This window comes from Nilaparvata lugens, chromosome 1, assembly GCF_014356525.2.
Source record: "Nilaparvata lugens isolate BPH chromosome 1, ASM1435652v1, whole genome shotgun sequence".
In the NCBI taxonomy this organism is placed as follows: Eukaryota; Metazoa; Arthropoda; class Insecta; order Hemiptera; family Delphacidae; genus Nilaparvata; species Nilaparvata lugens.
The window spans coordinates 28,691,920-28,703,596 of NC_052504.1; the positions used below are offsets into that span (position 1 = coordinate 28,691,920).

Below are 11,677 nucleotides of genomic sequence, written 5' to 3' on the forward strand. Positions count from 1 at the left end.
AGTATTGTTTTAAAGTTTTCAAGTGACGTTCTCATCATTTGAAGAATCGAAAAGAAAAATCATTCCATTGATTTTCTGCTCTTTGAGAAATTTATGTTTGGAGAAGCCATTAATAAATAAGAAGATTATGGGAAATCCAATGAATTTCAAAAAAAAGAATGAATAGCTGTATTAGACTATGTACTGGGGTCGCATGCTCCTCGGATTCCATCAATCGAAATATCTCATCAACATTAAGCTAAACTCTAAAATATTTCCTTCATGAATGATCCATCAATTGCTACGAAATAGAATAATTAGTATTGAATTCTATGATTCCAATTTCATTCTGTTGTGAAACCAAAATGTGAATGAAATTAAACTTTTCTCACACTGATGTCCCAAGAATTAGATGGACTTTCAATTAAGTTTACTCATGCCTCTGATTTGTTTATCCGTAGACATTGAATGTAGGAGCAGAGTAAAAATGCATATAATCAACGAGCATCCTCACCGTCGTATTTTCGGATCTTCAATATCACTCTGCAATAACACGCTGCGCAATTCATAGCAGAAGAATTTGAAGTGTTGGCAAAGTATTTTAAAGATTCGTCGTCGGGGTGGTTACTGGCTCGGCGTCCTCTATTCGTATACGCAGCTATGCGGCTAGATATTAAAATTCTTGCTGATGCCAGCCGCCATTTTCGACCAGAAGTTGAGCCGGAACATATTATAAGAACGTGATATGAGAGAGCGCTGCGGTTCCAGATGATATTAACTTCTAGCTGCTGTAACGCTCGTTCTTGAAACGCCTCTCCAACCATAATTCCTTGATTATAGTTGTTTGTGAAGAGTTGGTTGTGCATCTCGAAGAGCGAAGAGAATTAATTCAATACTTGACACCACCATTGCACTGTTTTGAATTGATAACAATAATGATTTTCTAGTAGCATGGTGAATCCAAGAGGGATTATTGGTTATGATGATGCAATAATTGGCTAATTTTATATGTTTTACTTCGGCCAAAATTGTACTCTGTTTAAAGGGCATGGCATTGATGAAAAATAAATTGTGGTACTTTTGAGATGAACTGATGCAGTATGGAATATGTGTATCAGCTCCTTTGTGGTATTGTATCCAAATTCCACATTCTATGTCGAGTGGAAGGGAAAACAGATTTGAGAGATTACTTTAGGAATAAAAAATATCATTAAGAGTTGGATTATTGCTCATGATCGAACTCATAAAAAAATAAGGATATTGTGATCAAGTACCTATCGTCTAAAGCAATATTAGCAAATTCAAGCTATAATATAGATTGTGAAGTGTAATTGTCCATTTTCTCAAGGTTTCAGAAGTTGGAAAAAATTCATCAATAGAGCAAGAAATATCATTAATTATTATTAATGGGAGTTGAGATAGAATATTAAACAAAGGCGCCAAACTATAAAATAACTTTCAACACTGCTATCTGCCAACTGTTGGATAACACAGCTCTCACTCAACTTACTGATAACCAATGCAGGCTTAATCAAAAATTTAATACCTCTCTTATATTTCCCATTTCCCAAATAAAATAGTTTAATTTACCCAATATCCTCATTCCTCATCTCATATACTGGCTGAATGACAAATACATAGGACAATGCGAGCAACAACCTTTCCGGTGTCGTAAAGGGTGGCAGTGCATAGTTTCCGGGAGTAGTTGTTGACTGTGAAAATCGAAAACCTGCTGCTGTGGATGGATAATCCGTGTGTACTGCTAACCAAGCCAACGGTACTATACATAAATGAGCCAACCGGTAGAAGTATATAACCGCATATATGTGCGAATATACTATATTGCAAAACACGGAATCGTCAATAGTGTCGATGAGTAAAAAATATAAAGTTTCATATTATTTGTCATTTGCCAGCAACCTTGCTTCCAAAAATTTTATTATTTTTCATCCGCTTCCATCTGAGATATTTTGAAATTTCCCAAAAAGATTTTCTTCTATTCAAATAATAAATAAATTCCTCCTGTTGTAAATTTCTCTCCTTCAATTTAAAAGTTCTTATTTCCGATCAAACATAATTTATGAATAAATCCTACGCTGTTTAACGAGCTATCCAGCGCATCAACTATTTGAATTATAATAGTCTGAGTTGAATATATAATGAACCCTGGGTTAGCATACAGAACAGGGATACATATTAAGCCGTCAACTGCAATAGCATTATATAAGTGCGGAATTCAAAGAAAACTTTTGATCATCACAGTAATAATGATCATTGTAACAGAAGAACGATATTGCTATGCAAAATCAATGTTGTTACATGAACTTGTTACTATACTCATTTTGTTTGAAGCAATATTCAAGATGACAACGTGCTGCATATGAATGGGAGACAATTCATTTGTACAAGTCGGTTTCTGAATACTTCCTGGCATATTATCTATTCGTGGCTTGCGGCACAGCGTTCATGAATGACAGCTTCAACAAGAGTACCTACTGCTTAGTGCTCCTCTCATGTTACGCCATATAATTAACCATCTCTTCAAAAAAGATTATTTGCTTAAGGACCTTGACTTTTTCTGTACAGAAAAGTGAGACTACTATAATTGAAATTCGCCTGTCATTTCCACATCGACAGCTAATCACAATTACGGGTTCGGCTGTAGTTCTCAATTATCATTCTTAGGATTATTGACAGACAGAAAGTCACATTTTGTCAACAATGAGATCTAGAACATTTTGACTGGTTACAGATCTGTCATATTAGAGATCTAGAATATTTTGACTGGTTACAGATGTGTCATAGTATTAAAACTTGATGTTTGAATAGTGAATAGTGAATGATTTCTCAAGAATTCAAAATCCATTACAATAATCAACACTTCCTTTGTTAACGAGAAGCACTCCTTATTTGTTCCTTTGGATTTTATACCATACTTACAGATAATTTCATTCCAGAAGTTCCTGAATTGATATACTGAAAAGTCATGAAGTGAATCAAAACTATGAACACTCATCAACTAGGGAATCAAAACATTCAACGGCCGCATAATCAACTAGGGAATCAAATCATTCAACATGCCACATTCGCATAATCTATTGGGGAGAAGTGAATCATGTGAGATAGTTTTGTAAACAGATTCGAGAACAAAAGTGGATTGTACCACATTAGTTAATAGAAATAGAACCACCAATTAACTTGTATAGTGTATTTGATGAGTATACGAACATCTTTCATCAATTTTGCGTGAGGAGAATGGATGGTAGAACAAGATTCAACAAGCCAACTAGCATAGCTGGCTAAAAAGGTTGTTGGCTAATTGGTGAAGTGGGAAGTGGATGATGGTTCCAGGAAGTAATTCCTGTATCACTATTGTAATGATACCTGGTAATTCTGATCTTGCACCTGAACAGTATTATAAGTGGAGGGAAACCCACACTAGAATGAAGCTATCAGATCTCAAAGATGGAGAAAAACAGGCACACGATGCAACTGTGGAATAATTAGCTCAATGGGGCTCTCCAGTACGATCGAACAGCCCCTGGCTCTCAATCGATTTTGAAACTTGGGAATAGTGGAAGCGAAAATGTCTTATGTGGGAGTGGGATATCAAGAATATTCTGAGAATATCAAGATATTCTGTCAGCAGTATAGCCTATCCACCACCGATGACAGGTAATTCGATGTCATTGTGACGAGACACTTGCTAACTAATGCTGGTTAATCCATATGTAAGCTCTTCCAGATACCTGTCATAATTGGGAATGCATTGTGCTAGCATTACTGTCAACACTGCATCCAGTGTCAATTTCATTAATGTATTCTAAGCTTTAAGCTGATTTTTATTCAAACTATCAGAACTATCAATAGCGCGGTATGCTCCGTTGATGAGAAATTCTAATATATATGACAGAAATAGGAGAACTTGCTAGCAAAAAATGTCATTGTAACTATTATTCGACATAGAATATCCGATCAAGGTAATATATTAATATTGAGAGGTGAGATTAATTTTTCAATTGTCGTATACCTGTACGTTCCAAATTTTACTTCTGTTTTCCCCTTTGATTTGAGCCAAATAATCGCTTGAATTGCTTTGAAAACATGTTATTTTTTCATTTGTTTTGAGTCAACGTAGTTGTTTCGAGTTCCACTGAAAAATTATTAGCATATCACCATTGTGATAGACATATAAAAAATATGAGTTAAGTTATTTAATTGTCGATTCGAATAACTTATATTTATCCAGAATCTAAAGAGGATTTAGAATTATAATGCCATACCGAAGGTCCCTGAACCGTATATTGCATTGACTAGATCTCTGCTACCATCTTTCCGGACGTATCAATGATTTATCTATTGGGAGATTATATAATATATGCTGGAAGATATTATTGACATTTCCCCCATGGGTCACAAAACCCTCTTCATTTCTTAGAAAATATTCATCTCTCATGCATCATAGAAATATTTTATGGCGAAGTACATTTGTAGCATTGCAAAAGCTCCACTGAGACCAACATACGTAGAACCTTCCAAACAGTAAATTTCACAGCATTGCCACAGTGGGACTCGGTTACTACTAATTGTGTGTACTTTTAGTCTCCTAACAGCTTATGGAGAAACGTTTCGAATGCTGTGCAGTAAATAGACCTACGTACTGCAACTAACTAGCAACTGTTCCCGAATCAATACTATATCTGAGCAGAGATAGTTATTGCAATTCGTCGAGTACAATACTGTGAATTTCTAAGAATAGCAATGAATTTTTGTGATGTAGTTCGTTAGGGTATTCAATTCAAGCTTCTGCTTTCAAATGGCATTGAACTACTGATATTCTATTCCACGAGTAGGTGACCCAGCATGATTATCTCGCGTACTTTTCCCATCAAGAATTTATTTACGTTTATAGTTCTAGTTCATCGCACGATAAGCAGGTCTATGTTGATTTGCAGAGTCAATGTCCTTCTCGTTATCAATGGCATTGCAATAAAGGGATAAAACTTAACATTTTTATGATGAACAAATATTTTTCATGCATAATATCATGAATAACATTACAATGTCAAGCATTCTCTTGACTAAAATTATAATACTGACAACCTTTAACCATTCTTATGAGACTGCCAACCTTCTATACTGTGTGATCAGTTGTTAAAAACATCACGTTGAGCAAAGAGTTTGTGTGTGTTTTCAAATACACACAGATCACTAAAAACCTCAGTAGTAGTAGAGAATCGAAGAGCTCAAATCTGAAAATTCTCTCTGATCTTGAAAACTGTGAGATAAATGGTTACATGAGAGTTCACGTTCTAAGTTCATCATCAATATTCTCTTGGTAAGTTTACTTTTTCAATGTCAGTGAGTAAGATATTCTAAATTTTTTCACAAGTCATAAAATTATTTGAAAGCTTGATATGTCATTACAGACGATCTCTGATCTTTGTAACAACTCAATCCTAACCCGAGGTCAAACCACTTGATACTCATGACTGTGAAAGAACTCTCACTCTTTAAAAAATTGAAACTCTATCGATGCTTGCGCGCAACTGAGGTCGATTGAAAATAGATTTTGGCAAAGATTTGAAACCCTTCACGCTAGATTAACCAGCGCATTACCGTCACAGTCGATGAGACGAGACGCAAACAACGTGACAATAATAATATTCTGAAATGGATATTATAAATGTTGTTATGTGTCTATCAATAGATTGTTTCAGGAAGTACTTGGTACAATACGCTATGATATTGTTCCTCGTTTTCGCCTACTGTGGTTTCCTCCTTCTATTACTTCAGCCTAATTCAGTAAACTACTACCATCAGAAACTATTTATTGTCTGATACATAGGTTCTATAAGCGGCTTGTTCCTTTTTCACAATAGAGATATTGGAAAAAACAATAATCATAATTTTAATGAGATACTCAAGAGTGAACGACATCTCAGAGAAAAGGAGGAAGATTTCAGGAAGAAATTATAGAAAATAAAACGTCTTTGCAGAAATTTCTAAACACACGATTCATAAGGATTGGAATTAAAAATAATAATGGACATCACTGATGAGCTATTATTGATGCAATCCATTGCTCGTTACTTGCACTGTTCCTTGAAAATAATCAACCAAGTTGATAAAAGTTCATTCCTCAATTATATTTTCACCAAGAATTGAGGTTTAAGATCATGATTGCAATATTTGAAAGGATTGATGCCCGTCTCTCCTCAAATCACTTGATTGAATTCTCCCCAATTGGAATATAAGATTAATGCAAGCATCTTGGTTGACTAAATAAAAATTTCGAATATTCTAAATTCCCTTATCTACTGACTTTTGGATTGTTTAACCATAGAGAAAACATACATATTATTTAATGTTTATTTCATGGTACGACGGAACCGGATCTAGCTCAATAATATTCCAACTTACTATTACAAATAAGAATTTTCCATTATAATTCCTCAACCTTCCTCTGATCTCCCAATTAATCCTCCTGTTTTTGAGCTCACAATTTATGAAATAGATCACAGCAGAGATTAGGTATAAAGTTAAAGGTATGAATATACCGAGTAAGTCGCGGTGAAGATCGATGCCACAAAACAGCTGTACAATGAAATAATAATAAAACTCGGAGTCATTGATGGACATAATAGTTATCTATAAATTATAGATACCGAGAAACACTATCGAACATAGAACTTCAATTCGACCTGACCGTTCTGTTCGTACCTTGGGGGCTGAGACTGGGGAAAGACCAAACAGGCATAAAGCTAGAACACGAATTCTGGAGCATAAAACACATGGATACAGTCCGAAATGAGAAGTAAGATGGATTATGTCACCGAAAGTGTATGAATTCCATGATAGTTCTCATGTCTCTAAAGCTTTCAAACTGGCTTCATCCAGATGTTTTTATTAATCTCAGAATTATTATTTCACAGCAAACAATCGCTTGCTCTTACCCCAGCCTCAGACAAACAAATCATAAATAGAATTACAGTTTGGAGTACACAATAGAAGATACTTAGGTGTTTACGAAAGGAATATCAGGTTACATTGTATTCTGAAGTGAATCTAGTCATCAACATAATTGGATGGGAATATGTTTCTGATTTGGAAGTAGATGATACCTAGCATTGCGCGATAAAACGTACAACTGAGTAGACTAGACTGGAAGATAGTAATGTTGTGATACCAATTGTGTGCTTCGAATCAGACAGTTTTTTCTGGGTACAATTATTTCCGTCTTCCACATACAAAAAGTACCACGTGATGTTCCAAATGAACTAATTGACCACACGAGCTCAGCACATTCAATTCCAACAAAGCGCTCGCAGTGATGATCATATGGTTCACTCCCAGGCAGACCATTATCTCTGAGCCATCATTGTGATTTCTCCCCTTATAACAACATTGGATTAACAAAACACAACCATGGGAGATAGAGTGATTCGTTCTCACAAGTTCGTAATTCTCTTCAGTGGGTTAATTACGATAAAAACAACTTGGAAAAATGAACAATAGGCCATTCATTGTTGATATACAATAGTACTGAATAGTAGTTTATTTTATAGTGAGAAATGTATTCTTGGAGCTTCTGTCAATTATCAGTTCAATTGGTGGCATTCTCTATGAGACTCTTGTTGAAAAGAGAGTTCATCTTCCATATTGATAACAGATTATGCAATAATATGAATTTGTCGAGATATAACCAAGGAGTTGGTTGAATTGAATAATGGAGCCTGAACTTGGTAATCTCTGGAATAAGATAGAAATTTATTGATAGTGATGAAAATTGATGTCTTTGCTCAATTGTTGTATATGATTTACAAAGCAGAAGAAATAATTCTCATTCGGTTTTTAAATCGAATCAATCGAATTGTTGTTTGAGCTGTGACTCACAATGTAAGAGGAGGTTGACATCGAGCATCGAGCTGCACCTACAAATACAGCTACTTTTGAACCGTTCAATAGCCCATTACATAGTTTGTAGGCAAACTCTCCTAAAAACATACTAGATGCATTGTTCAAGCCTCGAGACTTGATGGAGAAGACGTTTCAAAATTAATTCTTGCAACGTTCATTGTCATGCTTATGTACGAACAATGCTCAGAGATGCGTATTTGAGATTTCAAATTTACTGCTCTTGGTGTAGACCAATTCAAGATTTTGAACTAAAATTCACATATATTGGAATTGAATTTTGGTTGCTTTACTGTAAAAAGGAGCATCTGGAGAGTATTGAAAACCCATATCTGTAGCATGATTTGTGTATTCCTCATAGATTTCGCATTGTAACAATATAATGAACTCAAATTGTATCACTCCGTTGGAATGCGGTTGAAATTCAAAACATGATTTCAAATAATAATTATTATCTACGGTATTTATCTTCATTATCTATTCCCTAGCAGGGAATCTACTCTTTTGGTCTCCACCTAAGCCAAAAATTTACTTAAATCATAAGACTTCCACCACGTTTAATTAAAGTACCAACGTGAAGACTGAAGAATCGCAGAGAATAATAAATTGACTCACATTTTAATATCCATCTCATTCACGACTGCTTTCTTCGTGATGCTGCTCTTTCAACGCCGATTTGGAGTCTCTCCAATATTTTTTGAAAATGCAAAGCTTTATGAAAATCATTTCACTTCCTTTCAAGGAAATAGGCTTGGAATATTCAATGCATTATTAATGAGACCTCAGTTGAAGTTTAACTTATTCAAAATCGTGAGATTAGTTCATGATGCAATTTATTCGATTTAATAATTCCAGAGACAAACTTTGAGGGTTAGAATTCAGCCGGTTGAGTAGTGAATAGTAATTATTAAGAAGGTGGAGAGTTCCTCGAGATACAGAACTTTTTCGTGATATGATTGCTTTACTTATTATTTATCTATATGGATGGTTTATTTTTCATAAATAAATCTGGTATTCCATTAATTTTTGGAGAAAAATACTAGTCAAATTTTTGATGAATTGTTGAACACTTGGAAAAATTCCAAAGCTGAAGTTTCGTTAATTTACTAACAATTTTGGATACAGGTACGTTTTGAATTGAGTCTATGAATATGCGTCTTCATGACTCTCAATAAAGTCACAATATTCGGATTATTAGATTCGAGAATCGAATTGCTGAGGCAATGAATTGAAATAATTTCCAATGTGATAACTCTCAATATTATTATTTGTATCAAATCGGAATTTCGATTCGTATGTACTGTATATTCGTATGTACTCTCCCCTTTCAAAACAGATTCCATTCATCTGTCAATCATACCCACTTTTCTTCCAACCTTTAGCCACTGAGTTTTTTGAGAATTTCTCGAATATTTTGACATCAATTTTCCTGAAAACAATTGAAAGTTGAATTTACTCAACTTCCTATCCATATTGAATCCTCGAAATTTGATTCAACTTCGTTAATATAGTTCACCAAGTTGAGAAAAATTGATCTTCTTGGATGGAACCTCCAATTCTTCCATCAAATTAAAAATTGCCCTAATGTCTCAATTTACAGTAAATATTCAATCAAAATACTCTACACTGAATACTACACTGAATGTCTCAATCTGAACGATAAATAGCCTTGTTGTTGTTGATGAAGGGCACAATGATATTTTGACAGTATCTTCATAATATTAATTTATTATTACCGAATGTTCACCACAATATTTCGATGATAAGTCCAACACTTCTCAAAACCTATAGATTCATGATTCCTATGCTCGAACCAACCTACTTAGCTGCAGATAATTGAAACATGAATGGTTGTGAGTCATAATAATATAATAATTTATAAATATTAGACATTGAATGATGCGAGACTTCCTTGAATATCACAAATCATTTCAGATTCATTAGTATAGGTACTATTTATAAATTTACCTATTCCTATCATTCAAAATTGTGTGTCGTTATCATCTCATAAATTATCTGGTATCATCACTTTACTTGTATTAATATCTTGTTCTAGTGACTGAATTTATTGGACAATTCGTAACTTTCAAATTTCTAAGCAAAAAGGAGTGGCCTAAGCATAATCTAATGATTAGCTGATATCAAGTGTGAAAACCTAAAGACAGATAAACGCCTCATACAACTAATATGATAAGGAAAGTAATTTTATTATCAGGAACTATCCAAAACTATTATTTCATTCCTTAACTTAAACTATTATCTTTCCTCTTGAAACTTGGATTATTCACAGAATGTGTTAATAGTTTAGTTTCAAGAGAAAAGGAATCATGATGTATTAATAACTTAGTATTATCGTTTATCATATTATGTAAGATTTCCAGAGCTGTATCCAATTCACTATTGTAGAATATTAGAAATAAATAAGTCTCAAAGATTAATACTCAACGTGTGTAATCTCTATTAAAACATGTAGGATAGAGTGAATTCCAATCAACAAACTATTAAATATTATAACTGATTTATGTCATCTGTTTTGCATAACATCTGGTTTCTGGTATACTACATCTTCCCCCTTTCTTCTTAAGTTCAATTTGCATATCGCAGTTGATCTGCGTGGCATCTTCTCATCGTTTCCTCAACATTCACTAGGTATGAGTATGGTCCATTTACTTTAACGATTTTTCCTTTTTTGTAGCCTTTGCCTGATCTGTCTAGTACCCATACGCCATCGCCCTCTCCGAACACCTTTGCGTTGACTCTCGGCTTGCTGTTCCCTTGTCTAACTAACTCTTCGTCTACTCTGTCGTTAACATCTGGTAGTAATAGATCTATTTTGCAGCGTAACTCGCGACCGAACATCATAAAAGCAGGTTTCATAACAATAGGTATGATGTGTATATAAGGATGAGATCATTGGGAAATTGAAAATTAGATAGGAAAATAAGTTTACGAGTATTATAACCTTTTAGTATACATGAATGAATTGAGATTGAGATACACCAACTTTTTGTTCGTAACTTTTATTATTCCAATTGAAAGATGCGTTTTGAAGTAATGCTCCCAGCTGAAGGTGGCAGCATTATGAACTCGCCAACACCTGTATGCTATGGAATCCTGTCCAGAATCTGTCTATGGAATCTGTCAATACTGAGAAAATTTTTCGTTAGGTACTCGACAACTATTCTGGAACTTGAATTGTCAATATCAAATATTGAAAAAAATAGAAAACCCATTGGTATGGACAGGAATAATTTTTTTTTGTTCTAGTTTTACATAATATGATGATTCTCTCTTGTGTTAAAGAGGTTATCAAGCAAAACTCAAGTAATATTTACCTGTTATTCTATCCACTTATTGCTTATTCAACAGCTCCACCTTTGAATTGTTTTTTCAGCATTCCAGAGAGGGAGGTCAGGGGGTGAGGTGCACTTATTTATTTTCAAATTTTTTCAAGGTTCATTATAAACTAAAATCACTGATGAACTATTGCTTTTGCAGAATCTCATCGTTTCTATTCGCATAAAGAAGGTTTTATTCGAGAGTTAGTACCGGTAACTTATTTAGATGTTTGTACTTCTAACAGCAGAAATTCGACTATTGAACGAGCAGTGTTTAAGATTATTATTATGAGGTTCGATGATTTTCTACAGTCGTTATGTGGAACTCCAGTTGAAATTCAACGGACGCTTGAAACTCGCGCGTAAAAACTGCGCCGGCCTAAGCCTGCTGTATCGCGCACCACACACCTTCGTTCGCGTTCAAGCCCGGACTGGCACACTCC

General features: G+C 34.4%; 1 protein-coding gene across 7 annotated transcripts in view; it reads right to left on the reverse strand.

Moving 5' to 3' along the window:
• LOC111044256 (octopamine receptor beta-2R) overlaps positions 1-11,662 on the reverse strand; it is a 217,148-nt gene extending 205,486 nt beyond the window's left edge. For all 7 annotated transcript variants that reach the window (XM_039424595.1, XM_039424568.1, XM_039424600.1 and 4 more), the window contains exon 1: positions 11,232-11,662. The gene's annotated coding sequence lies outside the window, so the exon portion shown is untranslated. The remainder of the gene's footprint in view (positions 1-11,231) is intronic.
• Positions 11,663-11,677: the final 15 nt, after the last annotated feature.